A 20,850-nucleotide genomic window follows, 5' to 3' on the forward strand; every position below is an offset into this window, starting at 1 on the left:
GTATAATGCTGGCATGTAGAATGTTCTGGAGATAGAGAGATAAATGAGACATGATTCCTGTCTCCCAAAGTTTGTGGTGGAGAAGCACAAAGACACAATTGCTTAAAACATTGTAGATACATGTTGTAGTGAGCTATTATATTGCCTAACATGTGGAGGGCCTGTTAAGGATGGCTAACAGCTTCCTCACTCAGACAACTGGATGGTGATGCTACCCTTAATTACCAGACTGAAAGCAAAAGGAGGACACGTTTAGAGAAACGCTGGTAAATCTGTTTTTGGATGAGATGAAACTGTCCAGAAAGAACAGGAAGTAGGCAGCCTGCAGCTCTAAGGAAGTTGGAGATCTAGATCTGGAACTTCTAGGCCATTCTACTCACTCGTGCTGGGAGCTGAAGCAATGGCTTTTTATGTGAATTTGCCTAGGAAAGAACAAAGGAAGGGCGGATCTGAAGGCAGTTACCTCGGGATCACCAAAATGGGAGAAGCAGGCAGGCAAAGCCCTCCTGCAGGAAGAAGAGCTTTCAGAGGACCAAATGCAAACCAGGAGTGGAGGCCCATTATTGATGAATGGGCAAGGTGAAGGAAGGAAAACAGGGGTGGGGGATTACTTAAAGGGAAAGCACAGATACAGATGAAGGCAGTCCCGGGATTTAGAAGGTGTGGTACTTAGCTTTGTGTTTAGAAGAACCAAGGAGGAGGGGGCCAAGGTGAAGAAGGGGAGCCAGGCCTGTTAGGTATGGGGGAGGGGCGAGGAGGAGACTGGGGGTCTCAGCATGGAGCTGGGTGAGGGGCTGGTGCAGGAAAGGACCTGCACTTCTTCTCTTTGTCCACCCCACAAGGCTCCACTTGACTTTGGAGGTGGGTCTGAAGGAGTTTTGACACCTTGTTTTCTGACCCTGCTGTTCCCTGCTGGTTGGGAAGTGACGACATCAGAACACCAGTGCACCCCCCAGGGGCCCAGCCAAACCAAGGAGTAGCATCTATTATCATCACAGCCTCTGCTTTTTAAGAGGACAGGCTCAGAGATCGCAGCAAAGCCAAGTCCTCTCTTCCTTCTAAGGGTTGCGGTGTGTCAGCATTGCTAGACTGACTTGCATGTGATAAAATAAATCCAGTTGTTACCAGTCTTTCACAAAACTGGAAAAAAAAAAAGGTTTTCCTGTGTTTCTACAGCAAATTGAAAGACCTTTTCTTTTCCAACCATATGGTTGTAAAAGATGTTGTCACTGGAGCTCCAGGAATAAGCAGTAATTAAAGCACATGATATGAACTTTTTAATTTTTATAGGCAGGAGATCAAACATCATTTCCCAGGGCAGGTCAAGTGTGGACTGGAGGCAGGGTGGTCAGTGTGTGGCACTCCCCCTGGAGCCTGGGTGGACCCCCGCCCCGGCTCCACCCATCCTAGCCATTGGACCTGGGGTAAACTCTTCAAATTTCTCAATTGGTTTAAAAAAAATGGGGGAATAGTAGTACACACTTCATGGGATTAGTATTTTGAAAATTAATAGAAATGAAAAGACATAAAACATGGCATATATTTAATAAGTGCTCTCTGAGTCTTACTGAGTCTGAGAGGGCTAATTAGAATGTGAAGAAATTTTAGGGGTCATGGGTTCTTTCCAGTCTCTGAGAGGCAGAAGAAGGCCTTTTTTGAAAACTACGAGGTATTCACTGAAATTGGTCTTCCTTTCCTTGTTTTGCCTACACTTTGTCCTAACCATGAATAATTTGCCCTTTCCCCCTGAACTAACTTCCTTCCTCAAAAACACGCATTCACTAGTGCAGAGTAAACCCATATTGCAATCCATAATGCATGCATGGTCCCAAATACTTTCAATTAAAATGGTCTGCACATTTCCAAAGCTAGGAGGGGGGAAAAAGTGAAAATCCCAAAAGCCCTTTCTCTAAGTGATTATTATTGCTGCTTTTCGTCCATAAGTCCTTTATATTTACCTACTTCTTAAAAGGTACCTAAAGCCAGGCACGGTGGTGCACACCTGTAATCCCAGCGGCTCAGGAGGCTGAGATAGGAGGACTGAGAGTTCAAAGCCAGCCTCAGCAAAAGCTTGGCGCTAAGCAACTCAGTGAGATTCTGTCTCTAAATAAAATACAAAATTGGGCTGAGGATGTGGCTCAGTGGTCAAGTGCCCCTGAGTTCAATCCCCAGTACCAAAAAAAGATAGCTAAATTTCCTGTTTTGTGTTCCCTTCGTGTTGGGAGTTCTCTGAAAACAGGCAGCATCATAGTGACTTTTTCTTGTAGGTCCCTGTTAGGAACATGCCTTATCCCTCGTATCTGACCTGGCTATGGTCTGAATGTTTGTGTTCCACAAAAATTCATTATGTTGAAACCTAATCTCCAAGGTGTGGTATTAAGAGGGGAGGACTTTGGAATGTGTTTAGGTCATGAGGGCAGAGCCTTCATCAATGATGTTAGTGCCCTTAAGAAACTGGCCTAAGGGAGCTTCTTCACCTCTTGCCTTGTGGAAACACATAGAAGGGCTGTCTGTGAGGCCCTCACTGGACACTGAACCTGTTGGCACCTTTTCTTAGACTTCTCAGCCTCCAGAATTGTGAGAAATAAATTTTGTTTATAAATTACCCAGTCTCAGGTGTTTTGTTATAGTAGTCCAAATAGGCCAGTACCGGCCCCCCTCTCCCTATACAACCCCATTGCTCCTTCTTGTTGACATTTATCTTTTCTTTAGGTCTTAGACTAATTTTCTTTCTCAAGGGACCTCCCCCTTTCATAGCTCTTCTCACTGGTATAATTGTCTAAGGATTTCTGTGTCTGAAATCTCTCTGCCCCTGATCCTTACAGTATGCCTGTCTTCCTTCTCCCCCAAACTCAGCACCAACAGGGTGCTTAGCACAGAGCAGGCTCTCAGCAAATACCTGTTGAATGAATAGAAGTCACAGTTCCCCTAAAGGCTTGGGAAGCACAGATCACAATGTGTGCTCAGAAAGTACTTGTGAGTTGCCACAGGTGGTTGCATAATGAAGCATCAAGACCACCCAGTTACCTAGGGCAAGTGAGAGACGTGCCTTTTACCTTTTTGCTAGTACAGGCTCTAGCAGATACCCCTAGAACACACCTGCTCTGAGCCTCTGGGGACTACCGCAGGGAGATTGGCTTCTCACGCACCACTGATTGCAAATTAGAAGGCCCCTAGGTACCACAGCTGGCAGCTGCCTCTTTCCTCCTCTGGGGTCTGCACTGAGGGAGTGGAGCATAGCAGAGTGTGTGAATTTACTCAGAAATTTAACTTCAGTGTTCCACAGGCTCTGCCTTTGATTTCCACAAGGCATAAAACTTTTTATACATTAATCTATCGTTGACTTGAACGGGGAGGAGCTAGGTACTTCAGAATAAGGATTATAACACCCCAGATGCCCTAGGCAGAGGACCCCACTCCAGCCACTGTGTCAGCACCTGGCTGTGGCCCCTGTGAACGCTGCAGCTGGTTCACAGACTCCTTGGCTTCAATCCCGCCAACCTTGTGAGGTTCCAGGGCTGCCTGTGTTGTCTTTTCTCCAACACAGGAGACCAAGATGCACCAGGAGATTTTGTTTTGATGCACAGGTGGGGTGAGGAAGGGGACACAGACATCGCCTAAAAAAACAGAGAACATGGAATTATCAGAGCAGGATGTGGGGTGGGAAAAGCAAAGTAGAAAGCTCATTTGAAAATCATCTCCAGAAATGATTGTTTTGGTTTCAGTTCTTATGAGAAATTTTAAATGAACAGACATGATATTGAGGTATTAAAAACTATTTTTTCTGCTTTTGTTAAACATCGGTTACACTTCTCAAAGAGTCTTCTGATTTTCTATATAAATATTTTTAAAAACTTGCCCAGTGTGGTGGTGCATGCCTGTAATCCCAGGGGCATGGGAGGCTGAGGCAGGAGGATTGTGAGTTCAAAGCCAGCCTCAGCAACTTAGTGAGGTCCTAAGCAACTTAGCAAGATCCTGTCTCTAAATAAAATATAAAAAGGGAGTGGGGACATGGCCCAGTGGTTAAGGACACCTGGGTTCAATCCCCAGTACTCCCCCCCCCCAAAAAAAAAAGAAAGAAAAGAAAAAGAAAACTTTCTTTTTTAATTAAATTTTTAAGGACTTTCAAACTGCTAAAATACTTAAACTGAGAACATTTTAACATACATACATACATACATAAATAAAATGAGTTCAAGTTATTCTTTTCTAAGTCTAATGCAACTCTAAGACCTCTTTGCATTTCAAGATCATTGTTGTTGAAAAGTAAATTTTATTACAGAATTTTAGTGTTTTATGTATTCCAAGGGTTTGAAATTCTAATTTAAATTAAATCTAGTTTCATGGTACTTCGTTCTGCCATCAGGCAAACTAAACAGCAGACGTTAGGCATGCAGATTACAGTTAAACCCCAAATAATTGGATTTCTTGGGTCTGAGAAGTATTTCAGGTATTTTAATTACTTAGATAACACACCGTTTTGTTGTTTTAACCCCTTGTTGGAAGCATTTCTATTTTTTCCCTTTTGTTTTCGTTTTCATTTTTTGTAGTGCAGGGGATGGAAGCCAGGGCTTTGCACAAGCTAGGCAAGTGTTCTACCACTGAGCTTCACACCCAGCCCTGGAAACATTTCTAACCTGTGATTCTTTGCTTGCATCCCTTGGTGATTCCAAGTTAATGATGCTGAGCTCCAGTGTCTCAGTGTCATCTGCTCAATGACTGCCATCCATTGTTGGAGATTCAACATGTACCAGCAACAGGACAGACCCAGGCTGTTTCCTTTAACCTAGATTTCTAATGTGAGTTTTTTGCAGGTTTTTTTTTTTTCCTAGTTCACTCATTCAGCAAACATCTGCTTGCTTCTGCTTGCTTTAAGGCACAGGCATCTAAAGATAATTAGACCAACCCTTGCCCTTGAGGGACTCACAATAAGGTAAATGGATTGGTAACCTAATAATTAGAGTGAGAGTTAGAGGCCTATAATCCTATTATCTGGATTCCAGTTCATTCTAGAAGACCAAAAATTCATAGTAAGATGGGATAAGAAAAGAATGAACTGAGAATGCTTAAACTTAATAGGTTTTATTGATGACTTACTTAATCATTTTTTATTTATTATTTCTTAATTCACATTGTAATTTATTTGTCATTTGCTCACTTTCTGATTTCAGGAAAGATCCAGGGTAGTTTACAGACAAGGGCCTAGAATAATAGGCACGGGGCTAAACATGCAAATTTTAAAAAAGAGAAAAGTGTGATAAAACTAAGTTCAGCGTTTCCTGACTGCAAGGGCAAAATAAGAGACATAGTCAGGAGGAAAGTGCCTATATTTCATCAAAAGAGAAAAACTTATTTCCTAGCACAAATTTTTAAGATCTTCATTTTTGGAATTTTAAAGAATTACATTGAACAATATAACTGACCATGAATTAAATGTTTCTGATAATAATTAGAAAATAGTTTAAAATTTTGGAATAGAGAGCCCCTTTTAAGCAAGACAGAAAACATTTTTAAAATGACAGAATTTTAACTTACATAAAAATTAAAAGTTTCTACTATTAAAGTCATCTAGCATTGAAAAGAATGCTAAGCTGGGCTTGGGTTGTGGCTCAATGATAGAGTGCTTGTCTCATATGTGTGAGGCACTGAGTTCAATCCTTAGCATCACATAAATATAAATAAATAAATTAAATAAAGGTATTGTGTTCATCTACAACTAAAACATATTTTTAAAAAAGAATGATAAATTGAGAGATGTGGCTGCATTACTGTAGTGTGCTGATTTTAAGTCCTTTGAGTATAAACCAAGGAGTGACATAGCTGGGTCAAATGGTGGTTCCATTCCTAGTTTTCTGAGCAATCTCCATACTGCTTTCCATAGTGGTTGTACCAATTTGCAGTCCCACCAGCAATGTATAAGTGTGCCTTTTCCCCCACATTCTCGCCAACATTTATTGTTGCCTGTATTCTTGACGACTGCCATTCTGAAAGGAGTGAGATGAAATCTTAGTGTAGTTTTGATTTGCATTTCTCTAATTGCTAGAGATGTTGAACACTTTTACATATATTTGTAGATCAATTGTATTTCTTCTTCTGGGAAGTGAGAACTCTCACTTTTGAACTATGTTCTTCTATCTTGACAGAATTTTTCCAAACATGTTTTCATTTTTGTGATAAAATACATAAAAGCAACTGAATAAAAAATAGGATAGTGATTTTTTTCTGAGAAAAAATCACAAAGAATACAGAAAAATGATACAATTAACAAAAATCTAAAAATCTCTGAGTCCATTAAATAGCCACAGTGTGTATTGACATATTTCCTTCCAGTCTTTTCTCTATATGCATGTGGATTTTTCATACTTAATTTGGTGCTTTGTATATAGCTCTGTATCCTTTTTTTATACTTAACATTATAACCAAGAATTTTCCAATATCATGATAAGTATGGAAAAATGTTATTATTATGTTATAATAAGTTTATATTGATTAACCATAATTTATAGGATTGTTGACCTACAGAACTGTCTATGTCTTCAGTATTTTAATTGTTCTCAATGTTTTACTATCCTGGAGCATTTATTTTGCAAAAACATATTTTGGGGGAGTTCATCAAGACTACCCTCAGCTTTGATGACTTCCCTAGAAGAGTTCATAGGACTCAGAAGTTGTTGTCTTTATTATTATGGCAGCAAAAGAATCTAGAGTAACATCAGTAAAGGGGAAAAGCTCGTGGGGCAAGATTCAAATGAAAGCAGGTGCAAGTTTCCAAAAGTCTCCCACAGTGGACTGCACAGTTGTGCTTCAACAATGACCTGTAACAGCATGAATAAAGTCTTCCATTGAGAGGTGTTCATCCAAGCCTGTTTGTCTACGGTTTTATTACAGATTAGTCACACAGACATGCAGTACCTATTCCGTGTATGAACTATGTAGGCAAATTGCTACAGCATTGGCTCACGTTTGATCAGTCAGAATATTCTAAGAGCTCAGCTCCCGGGAACTGACCAATGGCCAGTCATGAAACGGGCCTTTTGGGGAGCATGCAGGCTTTGAATAATACAGGCCTGCTGGTTTATCCCTTCCCCACAAACATACTGATGTACAAGTTTCCCTGTATGTTCCCAGGCTAAATTTCTAAAAGAGGAAATACCAAGTTACATTGACATGAGGCTTTAAAAATAGTAAATATTTTGACCATGGCTATTTCTTATAGCAAAAGTCAAATCAGTGATACGATAGTAAATAATAGTTGTGTGAAAAGATTTATTATGGAAGCTAGACTAATATAATCTAGGAGTCTCCCTGTTATGAAATCTAACTTATAAGCCAGAGATTAGAGAACTTATAGAAGTAAATGGTCAACATGTGAGTACAACTGACCCTCTAAAGTGATAATTTTCCCAGTTCAATTTATGATGGTAAATTTGTCTAAACTGTGATATTATGTGTTGATAACTGAAATAATGTTATAAAATGCATAAAATAACATCATTTTGTTAAGTCGTTTTTTTCTCTTTTTTTAAATTTATTTACTAGAAATTCTCTTTGTACCATGCAATATGCTTAGGGGTTTATATTCTCTACCTGATTTGATCCTAGAGGAAACTGGGGTTTAGAGAAATTAAGTAACTCCCCCCAAATCATGCAACTTCTCTGTGGCAGAGAAAAATCAACCTAGGTCTGTCTGACTTTAAAACTTACAGACCTAACCTCTGTGCTCTGCTGCTTGATATCCTTAGATGGAGACCAGTTAATAAATGAATCTTAGTTATTTAGTTCTGCTGCTTAGTTATGTCACATATGTTTTCCCAGATCGTGTGCAACAACTCTGTGATCCTTCCATACCCCTCTTTCCCAGGGTTTCAGATGCAGGATGAGAACTAATGCATTGTATTATACATGTTTGCAGGTGGAAATATGATCCACTCTTTGTGTGTGGGGGCTGGGATACTGAGGATTGAACCCAGGGGTGCTTTCCTACTGAGCTAATTTCCCACCCCTTTTTAATTTTTTTATTCTGAGACAGGATTTCTCTAGGTTGCTAGGGCCTTGTTAAGTTGCTGGGGCTGGCCTTGAATTTGTGATCCTCCTGCCTCAGTCTCCGGTTTCTCTGGGATTACAGTTGTGTGCCACTGTACCCAGTTTGACCCACTCCCTTAATGTCTTCTATAAGTCAATGATCATTACCTCATTGACATCAACATGATGCCAAATGGAGGTGTAGTGGGTTTAGTGCTAATGATAATACACACACACACACACACACCAACTGCCCTATCCACAGCTGTGGAAATGGGGGGTTTACAAGCCTTTCAAATACTTAGCGGGTCTTTCAGTGATTTCGAACTTCCGTTATTCACATGTCAAATATAAAATCTCTGCAGTGCATTCATTGATCCATACAATTGTAAACAAATAATTGGGCTTTACCCCTTGACTCCTCTAACTGGTTTATACTATTGTAGCAAGTAAGAAAATATTTTCAGTTGAAAATATTGATCTGGAGATAGATTACTTCCTGGACAATAGGTCCTTTGATTCTATTATGTTGGCATGAAAATAGAACTCCTTTATTCAGTCCAGGGTATGGAAGGACTTCCCCTGGTCTTATAGAGAAGGAACAGCTGGTGTCTTATTACTTGGATTCCTCCTACCTAATGGAAAAAAAAGAGATCTGCAGCAATCATGAGGCTGCTAATCTGTGGACCACAGAAACTCTACTTGGATCATGAAGATTAATTTTTCTTCTTTAAAGACAGGTTGTTATCTCCAGTTAAATTCTACAAATTTAAGCATTACAAGGCACACTATAATTTTCAAAATGTAAGTAGCTTGTCACCATTATCAAGCTGCTCTGGAGCTGCCCGTGAAAGTTCTCCCCACCCTCCTCCAGGCTACTCACAAATGACCTCCCCTATCTGAGCATACTTTTAATGAAGAAACCGAGAAAGATTTTTCTGGAAAGAAAAATATTCAGATTTAGAAAAAGACAGGGCAAGCAAAAGGGTCACGTGACTGCTATTGGAATCTTGATTGGAGATGATGAGGGGGTTGCTCTTATTATAATCGAAGTTGCTTTAACATACATAGCTCCGAGAGCAGGTTATTTTCTGATAATGAAAGAATAATGGCGTCTTACCCCCATGGAAGTTCCTTTTGACTCAGAAGTTTTCAGAAGCATCCCAGGAGTGAGACCAGGAGGAGGCAAGTTCAAAACAATTAGGTTGCCCTGGGCTCTTCGTGAGATGGTGTTATTGCTTGCTGTTGACTATTCTCCCTGAGGCTGGGTCTGAATTGCTATGGTATCCTGGACTTATTTGTCATTGCAAAGCCAACAGGGAAACTACCCATCAGTTTGGGGATAGAGGAGGTTGGAGGAAAACAAAGGTGTTTAAAAAAGAATCTTTGTAGGAGAAAAATGAGGGCAATAAATATGAGACCCATCCCTTTGCATGAAGACGGAGATATGAAGATGAGATGGGGATGATGTATGCGGTGTCTGGTGAGTGAAGCTGTCCACTTTATCATTAAGAGAGCATCTGAGGGGGCATGCAGGACGGCCCATTTGCTGTCCTGTCTGGCCACTCTAAGGAAGGCCAGGAGGCGCTGTGGATCAGAAGCCAAAGACCCTCTGACATCTCAGGGAGTGAGGATAGCTGCAGGTTTGGATTTGTCCATCCATCCATCCATCCATTCATTCAACAATTATGTATTGAACACCTTCTTTGAGTTGAGCATCATGCTAAATACCTGGGGGGATGGCAAAGCATGAGATGGACACAGTCCTTGTCCCAGTGGAGCTGATGGAACGTCAGGAACGAGAAACATAAATTCGTGCTTACACACCTGATTATTTTATTGAAGTCATGCTAAATGCTGTGAAGTCATGCATACAATGAGATCTTATCAGAGTGCACAAAGCCCACAGGTGGAAACCTCAAGTTTTGATAGAAGCTGCCAGACAGTGATGGTGGGGAACAGCATTCTATGCATGTGAATGCCAAGAATTCCCTCTTTGTAAAGTTAGAGGCTTTCCAAGCTTTCCCCTTCAAATCTTGGACTAGGCCTGCTAACAATTAAATATGTGATAATTTGTATATATGTACTGTCTTGTTCTTCTTCCAATTATTATGAGGGAGCATGAAAGCTACAAAATGGTCAAAAGACAGAGAGCAGGAAAAATAATTACGCAGAAATTTCACAGCAGCTTCATCAGTCTCTAATTTTACTAGTAGGTCCTGTAAAATTCAACGAGACCGTTTGATGATTTTAGGGTCCTCAAATTTAAAACCCTGATAACCTTATCCTCTATTACCAGGTTAGTGGCCCAGCACGCAACTTAGTTGTAATAATTGAAATGCCCCAGAAAGATCCAAGTAAGAGAAAAGGTTATGCCTTTCCAATACTTTTATTGATACACCAGCAAGAATAACGTTTTAGATCATTTGAGAAGCATATAGGACATACCCAGACTGCATAGTGCCATATAAGTCTGTAACTTGCCTTGATATTAAACCACCTTCAGGCTGCTGTGAAACCTTTTATTTTGTAGAGACTCTTCAAAAGTAGGGCAGTAAGCTCCTAACTCTTATTTAAGAGGTTCTACATGTATTCTATCTGAAAGGTTATACACCTGGTATGTTGCCCACTCTCTTTGTCATCCTGAGGAGCTGTGGGAGCTAGTCCAGCAGTAATTAATGCAAACGGTCTTTTGGAGCTGTGTTTTCCATTGTGATTTCTGACACTTGTATGTTTCAGAAATCTGCCTACTGAGTTGTAAATGCATTGTTATGGAAATTACCCCACAGTGCTGGCCCTATCTCTTAGTATGATGAACCTGCAACTTTTAATTACCTGTCATTGTCTTAAAGCCTTGCATTTCTTTTTAGACTTATATGTTCTTCTTCCTGTATTGCATTGATGAAATACCGAATATTGGCAATAGTATTTGAAATACTTGGAGGTCTAGAAAAGCATGCTACTATAATAAAAAGGAGACAAATTCCAGTTACCCATCTTATAAGAGAACTTGGAAAGAAAAACATATTTCCCAGGTATTGCATTGCCTTCACATTGTTCATCTTTAATCTGTCCATCAGTCATCAGCCTTCAGTGGGACTAAGAACCACATTGGACCCCACACTTTGCTAATCAATCATCCAACCAGCCTGCTGATATGAGTAGAAAGTCTTCAAATTCAGCCTCTGAACATCTGGTGGAGGTCTTTTATCTTTCTAAATGAACATCTGGTCCTGTTACTACCTTGCTTAGGATCCTTTGGTGTCTCTCCATTGCCTTCAGGTACAAATCCAAACCCTGAGTGTGCTTGCCTCTCACCCACCACTTGCCTTCTCTCCTGCCATGGCACCTCCTTGAACCTGCGGTTCCTTCAATAAGCCAAGTTATGGTATGCCTCTGTGCCATCCTTGCTCACTCTATTCCTTTAGTCCCTCTTAAGCCTTTCTCCTTCTTTTCTATTCCCAACCACTACCCCACCCTCTGATGCCCATTCAAGATGACCACATAATGGCTGCATAGCCATGATGATTCCTTTGCTAGCCAAGCACGTGGCCATCTTGAGGACCACCATCATCCTGAGCATGGTCCCTATAGTTCATAACACTATAACATGTAAGGTCTGCTGTAAGGGCTGCCTTACCCTCTTCTTAAATGTAATAGTAACACCATTTTCAGAGATGAGGAATTTGTGGATTTCCCAGAGTCAGAGTAACTGACTATTGCCGTTTAGATGAGGTGTCCCCCAAATGCTCACGTGTGAGACAATGCAAGAAGGTTTAGAGGGCAAAGTTTGGCTCACGAAAGCCTTAACCCAATCAGTGAATTAATCACCTGATAGGATTAATTGAGTGGTAGTTGAAGGCGGATGGGGTGTGGCTGGAGGAGGTGGGGTATTGGGGATATGGTTTTGGGGTATATATATTTGGCAAGGGAAGATCTCTCTCTGCTTCCTGGTCATCAAGTGAGCTGCTTCCCTCCACCACACTCTTCCACCATGTTGTTGTGCCTCACCTTGCGCTCCAAGGAATGGAGCCTGCTGTCTATGGATTGAGACCTCTGAAACCATGAGCCCCCAAATAGTCTTCCTCTACTGTTGTTCGGGTCAGGTCCTTTAGTCACAGCAGTGAAAAAGCTGACTAGAACACTGACCCAAGCTTGCAGTGAGGTCTCTCTTTTCCCTAACCCTCTCCTCTTTTAAACATACCACATTCATTTACCTATTGAAATATCTGCTGATGAATAAGAAATTGGCCCTGACTTATGACTGCTGACCATGACATTGACTTCAGACTCCAGAATATATAATATCATGAAAATGTTAATTAGAATTTCTTTTCAAAAGAAAGCCACTTTTTTTTTTTTTTGGTAAAGTGCTTAATGTGGAAGACAAGACCCTAGATGATGTAATTAGAATTATTCCTACATCCGGTAAATCAATATAATTTGTCTGGAGCCATGTGTTACAGCATTACTCTGTGGTCCACCACAATAGCCCAGACATCATACTGAACATCAGAAGATGGCACATGACCTCAGAGATAGGACCCTGAAATACAGGGTCCTCTGACCTAAAAGAGCTCTGACTACTTTGAACAGTCTGCACATCAGGGAAGATAAGTGGCATGAATAAGCATGGAGTGCCTAAGTAATCTGTATATGCAACTTAAAGCAATGTGACAACACCATTCTGGGTGTCTGAGCTGGGATAATGGGATAAATAGCCTTAAACAGGCCAAACTGATATGGTGGCTCCTTGAGGAGCAGCTATAATAACAATAATGGCCAGCATTTAATAAGAACTTTCTATGTCCATCATCTCATTTGATCCTCACATATATACCCATGATTCATGGGTACTATATTAACCTTATTTTATAGATTAAGAAACTTTAGATTAGAGGATCAGGTGATTTGCCCAAGGTATCAAAACTTGGAGATTGCAGCGCTGGATTTAAGCTCAGGCATCTGACTGCAAAGTGGTATCTACCTGCACAGTGTCCTTTCCCATAGCCCAGATCAAGGGAATTCTGATGGTTTCTCAGAATTCACCCAGCAGAGCATGAACAGCACTTTTATGCCTTTAACTTGGGGAAAAGTGGCCCATTATAAGCCCTCTTTATTTTCAATTGGCTGTAGCTTTTTTAAAAGTCACTTTGAACACATTTCTGTTTTCTAATAACTGTTTGAAAGAAGGGAACAAACTTATAAAAAAGTTACAGTGAATTGTTAGTTTCTATCATGTAGAATTGAATAGCAGAGGTAATAGGGAGTAAGCTTTGAAATGAGACCCAGATTCTAATCACAGTTGAACCACTAATAGCTATATGACCTTGATTCAATTACTTAACTTCTCTGACCCTCAGATTCCTCATTAGAGAAAGGAGAATAACAGCAACCTCATTTAGTAGTGATTGAATATACTAGCACCATGCTTAAATCCATAGGTTCTGTCTTAGTCCATTAGGACTGCTATCACAAATTCCATAGACTGACTGGCTTACAAATAGCTAGCATTTATTTCTCACAGTTCTGGAGGTGGGGAAGTTCACAGTCAAAGTACTGGAAGACTCTGGTGAGCGTCTGATGCTTCATACATGGTGCCTTCTTGCTGCAGCCTCACTTGGCGGGAGGGGTGAGCAGTGCTCTTGACCTATTTTATCAGGACCTAATCCTGTTCATCAAGTTCATCAATCCTGTTCATCAATCCTGTTCTGACTGGATCACTTCCCAAAGCCCTCATCTCTTAACACCACCACCCTGAGGACTAGGTTTCAACATATGAATTGATGAGGAGAGGAGAGATGACACCAGTATTCAGATCACAGAGGGTTCTAGACAAATAATTATGATAATTAAGTTAATATTATTAATAAGCACCTTTTGTGCATGTGTGATGCCTGGCATTATGGTAAGCACCATTAATGCACTATCCCATTTTTTCCTCATGCACCTGTGGAGTAGCTTTGTTATTATTGACCATTTACACAGGAGAAAACAAAGGTTCAGAGAGTTTAAGCAACCTGCCTGAGATCAGACAACTAAGGACACAGCAGGGCTGAGTGTCTGAGCCCTTAACCATGCGCTAAACAACCTCCCATTATATTTTTTTTAACCTATGTCCACTTCCAACTTGAAAATAATTGATATTTAGAACAACTACTCCTATTTTATGGTGGCCACGGTCTCAATTGTCAGTTATCACTTAAATTACTATGTTCGTAATTTGTTCACACTTGAAAAATATTGTAGATGAATATTGTCATGAGATGATCACAACAGATCAGGTTTTAAGGAATGTTGCAAAACAAAAGCAGACAAAAAGAACAACAACAAATACACTTAGCCAAAACTCCACAAGATAAAAAAATTAAATGGCCAATAAATATATAAAAAGACACTAAAATAATTTTCAGGAAAATGCAATTCAAACACCTTTCAGAAAGGCAACAGTTTAAAATCTGTCCTATGTGTTGGTGAAGATGGAGCAAGTGAGGAACTCTCATAATCCTGGTGGAGAATGGGAGAATGGGATCAGACACTTTGGAAAACAGTGTGGCCTTATCTAGTAAAGTTTCATGTGAGCCATAACTTAAGGTTTTCCTCATAGGCACATGAGAAATCCATACACATGTGCACTTGGAGACATTATGAGTCTGTTCAAAGCAGCAGTACTCAGAATTGCTATAAGCAGAGACATAGCCAGGCCTGGTGGCATACACCTGTAATCCCAGCAGCTCAGGAGGCTGAGGCAGGAGGATTGTGGGTTCGAAGCCAGCCTCAGCAAGAGTGAGGTGCTAAGCAACTCAGTGAGACCCTGTCTCTAAATAAAATACAAAATAGGGCTGGGATATGGCTCAGTGGTCAATTGCCCCTGAGTTCAATCCTTGATACCACCACCACCACCCCCAAAAAGGCAGAGGTAACCTGGGTTTCTGTCAATGGTGGAACAAAGAACTGCTTTGTGCCACATGTGCATGATAGATCACCATTTGTCAGTGAGAGTGAAGTAGAGCCACAGGCAGAAAATTATAAGTGTGATGTTTAGTAAAAATTGCAAAACCAGAGAATCTTTACAGTGTGATTTTACTTCTACAGCATTTGTTAATATAAGGATATTGTGTACGGGCATAGTAAAGGTGTAAAGGAAAGCAAGCTATGATGACTAAAAGCATCTGGCAGTGGTCTACCTGATGCAAATGGAAAGTTGAACGTCAGCATGCTCCTGGCTGCCAGTGACGTTCCAATGTCTGCCCCTTCACCAGTATCATGGTGCTGGCCTTGAAGTGACTTGTGGAACTATTCAGATAAGTGATGAGGGTTACACTTCATACTAAAAGTTGGAACTTAGAATCAAAATAAAGAATTTAAGATTATATATTGAATAAATTAAAATATATTCACATTAAATAATAGTCTTTAAGTATTATTTTATTAAGAAAATCTATATGAATACATCTAATTTGTTCTGATACAATGCATTCCAATGAATTCACGGTGATGATGGCTGGATAAAACTATAATGCAAATGAAGAGAGAATATATTTTTGTTTTCATTTTTCTCCAATGAATATTCTTTAATAGAAAGAAGTAGAAATTTATTAACTTGATGACTGAGTCTTGACTCATTATCTTAGTCACATAACTTAGTTTAAACTAAAAGCAACAGAAGACAAAAAACAGTTCACCTGTTTACTTCCTAATTTTATTAGTCATTATTCCTATTCATAGAAAACCTCAATCTCAGTTTCCCATTTATTAAAAAAAAAAGCAAAAGATGTACAGTACAATTAGTATTTCATCAAACAATAGTCTCTGGATTTCCAGAGGAGTTCACATTCATTGGAGGGAAACTGAATACGAATATTGACTTTGTTCTGGTGACCTTGAACGTCTTGGAGGACTAGAGATAATACTGGACTCAAGAAAGAAACCCTCGAGTTGCATCCTGCACCCCTCTTGCTGACACCCTTGCTGGGGACCTGGGAAGACTGTTCTTCCCAGAGAGATATCCGCATACGTCACAGCTCAGCTCCAACATGGCCTTTTTCAATGAAGCCCTACCTGGCTCCTGCTTGGAGCTCCTAAAGAGAAATCTTTACCTAGACCTTGCTCTGGGCTGGCACTTACTGAATGAGCTTGTCATGGATTATTTATGGTCCCACTAATTGGTAAGTTTCTGAGTCAAGGACTTTTTCTCTTCACTTTGGAAACCCCAACAGTTAATACCATCTCAAGTATGGTGTAGCCACCCAATATATTTATATTTTAAGACTGTTGATTATGACAGAGGAGAGAGGTACCAGGCAAGAAATGAAGAAGAGAAAATAAGAAGAGGTTTCAAAGTTGCCAGGATTTCTTTTAATCTTAAGATTGATTTCATTTTCCACAGTGCAACCATCATATATATGAAGGAAGGAACACTTAGGACCTTTTAAGAACAGACTATTCCAGAAAATTACAAAAAGGATGCTGTAGCCTTTGGAGAAAAACCACAGGATGTGGACATGGGAACACTTACTTAATTCTAAGTAGACCATGTTAGGGATTTTTCATTTATATGGGGAAAATGTGAACTCCAAAAACCACAACTTTATAATGCTTTTGAATTAATTTCAAAATTAAATTGTGGGATGAGACAAATAATCTAGACCATTTCTTTTACCTTGGCTCACCTAACTCAAACTGCTACGATGAATAAAGCCCAAATATCCATTTGTATGGTTTCAAAAATACAAAGTAATTCCCCCAACTACTTATTCATGCACATATTCTCAGTATCTAATAGATCATGCAGTGTCCTGATTCCCCAGGAGAACCAGATTATTTTCTTCCCACAAATCCATCATATTCAGAGCTTTACTCGTTTGGTTTCAAACAGGATGTACAGTGATTTCTCTCTACTCACTTAGGACATGCCTGTTTATTATGACAGAGGAGAGAGATACTGGACAAGAAATGAGAAGGAGAAAATAAGAAGAGGTTTCGAATTTTCCAGGAATTCTTTTAATCTTTTAATCAACCTTGATTTCATTTTCCACCTAGGAAAAACATAATTAGTGATACTAACCAACTCCCTTACTTCAAATATTTTATTGTGTGGGCAGTTCCCATGCATTGTCTAAAGGTGAACATGGGCAGGTCAAACTGCATTCAGCCCGCAGTGTAAAGACTTTGTAGCCCAAAGCATTGTGGCAGTGCCCAGAGTTCTCTAGGCTGGGGTCTGAAGAATGCAATTGAACTTGGCAGCTGCACCCAGTTCTATAGGAGAGGTGACCCTGGTCTGAGGAAGTTACAAGAAGTGGACTAAATGTAAGAGAGATCCAGAATGTGTATTTCACAAGATCAGACATTCTCTTCAGTGGAAAAAAAAAAAGTGAGAAAGAAGGAGGAGAAAAAAAGAAGACCAAAGGCACATTGAGAGTAGATAAGAGTAAGAAGTTATTTTAGGTGACATTGAGTTCCCCTTAATTAACTTCCTTCCCACCTAAAATCAGGTATTTCTTGGGATGGTTTTTTAAGTTACTACTGACAGCTAAAACCCTTTCCTTCTCCTCTTGTCCTTGCATCTAATTCCACCCCTGCTTTTCTTTCTCCTGTAATTTACAACTCATTCAGGTTTCTCTTTTATTTGCTATATTCTTACCCAGTTTAATGTTTCCTTCCTGCATTCTGTTCAGTCCCTGTAAATCTAACTGGAAGTGTCACTCCATTCAGTTTATCTGGAAAGTGGCCTCAGACTCTGTGTCCCCTGGTGACCTGGTTCATGGTTTCTGTTCGGCTCCACTCAGTCGCACTGGTGCGATGCTGACCACCTGCACTGTTGCTGCACTTGCACTTGGTTCTTCTCCCTGCTCTTCCTGTTCTGTCTGCAGATTTCCTGCCCTGGGGCTGGGAGCGGGTTTGTCAGGCCAGGATATGGATCAGAATTGTCACCTTCGCTTTCCCAGGCCTTTCGAGGGACAACGTAAGACGGCTGAGGGATAAAGTCCGTGGCTGTGTATTTTCTTTATCCTTTTTTGTTTCTTATCTTTTTTACTTATACTGAGATTTACTTACTGAAATTTGCCGCCTTTTGTGAATTTAAGAGCCTATAAAAATTTCCCTTTGATTTTTTGATGTGCTTTCCTTTTATTAAAAAGCACACATAGCACTCTTTTAACTGTTATCTTAAATCTATTTTTTATTTTTATTTTTTGTCATTTAGATGTGCCCAGTGAGGATTCCAAATTAACTGTTGTCACATGTCATTTCATCTTTAAAAAAAAAAAAAAATGACAGCCTCGTCTCCAGAGTGAGCCATCACTTTCTCTCTCTCTTTTCTTTACAGTTAATTTATTTATGGAATATTACTCAGAATGAAAAGAGCCATCACTTTTGATTGGGCAGCTTTAGGGCCAAATTCCATCCTGAAGGCTGCCATGCAAGTTGTCTTTGCTTAAAGCGTCCACAATGAACAGGTTGTGAGTCACTATAACAATGGCCACTTCAGAAATAAAATACAAAATGCAGCTCTAACCAGCTCTTGTCAGAGCCACTCATATCATGGCCCTTGTCCACGGGACAGACTGAGCTACTTAGGGATTGCCAGGCAGTATCTTTCGCGTTAGGCCTTTGGGCTCCTTCTTGCTTTTCAATCTATCATGAAACATTTTGAGACCATTTGGGTTTGTAGTAATTTGTCTGGAGTTGGGTGCATATTATCAGTGATGATATTTCAAATTAAACTAATGGGCTTCTCCTCTGAGACTAGACTGGGACTGACATTTTGTTCTGCTTCTATGGTTTTCTTCCCATGACAGAAACTCTAAAAGTAAGGTCTAGACTTTTTATATGTACATCATTTTATTTGGCTCTGCATCTCTATAGATAAGGTGCATGCATGATAGTTTTGACCAATATACAACCCCGTGAGATAGATACACTTGTATGGATTTATTAGAGAACTCTTTTCTCGGGCTGGCATTATATAATTCAGCTCTTTTTTGGTTCCAAGTTATAGAGACCTAACTCAAACTTCCTTGGCCAAAAAGGAAACCGGGGGAAGAGGGGTTTTGGGCTCACATAACTAAGCCATTCAGGAAGTCCTGCTAATGTGAGGCACCGCTGTACCCAGGTACTCAACATTCCATCTCCTGGTCCTTCTTTCCCCTCTGCTGGTTTCTTCTCAGAAAGCCTGTCCCTGCTGGGGACAAAGAAAGTTGTGATGGTTGATTTGGGGGTGTCAACTTGACTGGATTTAGGGATACCTAAATTAGTAAGACAAGCTTCTGGGTGATCTGTGAAGACGTTTCCAGAGAAGATTGGCAGGTGGGTCAGCGAACTGATCAGGAAGACCAGCCCTTAATGTGGACGGTATCATCCATTCAGCTGGGGGCCTAGAAGGAACAGGAAAGTGGAAGAAGGGGGAATTTCTATCTGGTTCCTCCTTAAGCACCACTAGGTTCCAGGGGGGCAAGGATACATTTTCTTCTGCTGCTGCCCTTGCATGTCAGACTTCAGATTCTTTAGATTTTGGATTCTAAGACTTGTGCCAGTGACTCTCCAAAGGACTGGAGGCTGCACATTGGCTTTCTTTGTTCTGAGACTTGCTTCTCTGGCCATCATAAAGCTTTTCAACTTATGTAATCATGATTATTTCCTAATAAATAAAATTAGTTCCTAGTAAATAATTATTTCCTAGTGAATATATATATTCATGTGTACATATTTCTACATATATATATGTAGACACATGCAACATAAGTACATAATCTTTGATTTTCTTTCTGTAAAGAACCCTGATAATACAATGCTCAACAACAATTCCAGGTTTACCTCCCACCAGCTTAGGCATCTATCAGAAATAGTGTTCTTTTCTAGTAATTCCAGCAATATTTCCAAGGCAAGAATCATGGATGTTTTCATTCTCAAACCAAGACATAGCATAATGCCAGAGTGATGCCGAGTTCTGACTAGGCAGGTCTGGACCACATGCCCACCTCCAGATCCAGGTGGATCGGCCCTACTGAACCACGTGCATCAAGGGGAGGAAAAGGTGGATTCCCAAGGTAAGCATGGATACTGTTAAAAGAAGCTGACCAGACCAGGCAAGATACATGTAATCTGCAAGGGGAAAGAAAATTAAAAAAAAAAATGATTAAAGTCTAAGGAAAGATTGCTAAGCAAGAAATGTCAAGGAAGTTAGAAAAAGTTTCATAAAGAAGTTTTCGGAACATAAGGAACTAAGACAGACCAAGAGGTTAGTGTTTTCTTCTTTTTTTTTTTATGAGTAAAAAGAGTTTCTTCATTATTTCATTCAGTTAGATGGGGAAGTTGTGATAGGCTGAATAATGACCCCCAAATATCTTCATGTGCTAATTGCTAGAATCTTTGAGTGTTGCAAAGGGACTTTACAGATGTGATTAAGTTACATTATGAAATAGGAAGATTATCCTGGATTATCTAGATTAGCTCAGTGTAATCAGAAGCATCCTTTTAAGAGGGAATCAGGAGGAGTTGGAGGAGATGTGCTGATGGAATCCAGGACTGGATGGTATACTCTGAACACAGAAGAAGAAACCATGAGCCAAGGAATAAAGGAAGTCACTAGAAGCTTAAAAAGAAAGAATTCTCCTCTTGAGCTTCCAGAAGGAAACAGTCCTGCTGAAGCACTGACTTTAGCCCAGTGGGAATTATCTCAGATTTCTGATCCCCAGAATATAAGAGAGTAAATTTGGGGTTTTTGTTTTGTTTTGATTTTGCTTTTGCTTTTTGGTACCATGGATGGAACCCAGTGGTGCTTAACCAGTGAGCTATATCCCTAGCCCTTTTTTTATATTTTGTTTATTT

The 20,850-nt window shown here is 40.1% G+C and overlaps 1 protein-coding gene across 3 annotated transcripts in view; it reads left to right on the forward strand.

The window, feature by feature from the left end:
* Mtus2 (microtubule associated scaffold protein 2) overlaps nucleotides 1–20,850 on the forward strand; it is a 595,926-nt gene that overhangs the window by 414,893 nt on the left and 160,183 nt on the right. The gene's annotated exons all lie outside the window — the stretch shown is intronic.

The sequence above is a fragment of the Marmota monax genome, unplaced genomic scaffold, assembly GCF_021218885.2.
Source record: "Marmota monax isolate L192 unplaced genomic scaffold, Marmota_monax_Labrador192_F-V1.1 WCK01_AAM20220418_F8-fsc00011, whole genome shotgun sequence".
Taxonomy (NCBI): Eukaryota; Metazoa; Chordata; class Mammalia; order Rodentia; family Sciuridae; genus Marmota; species Marmota monax.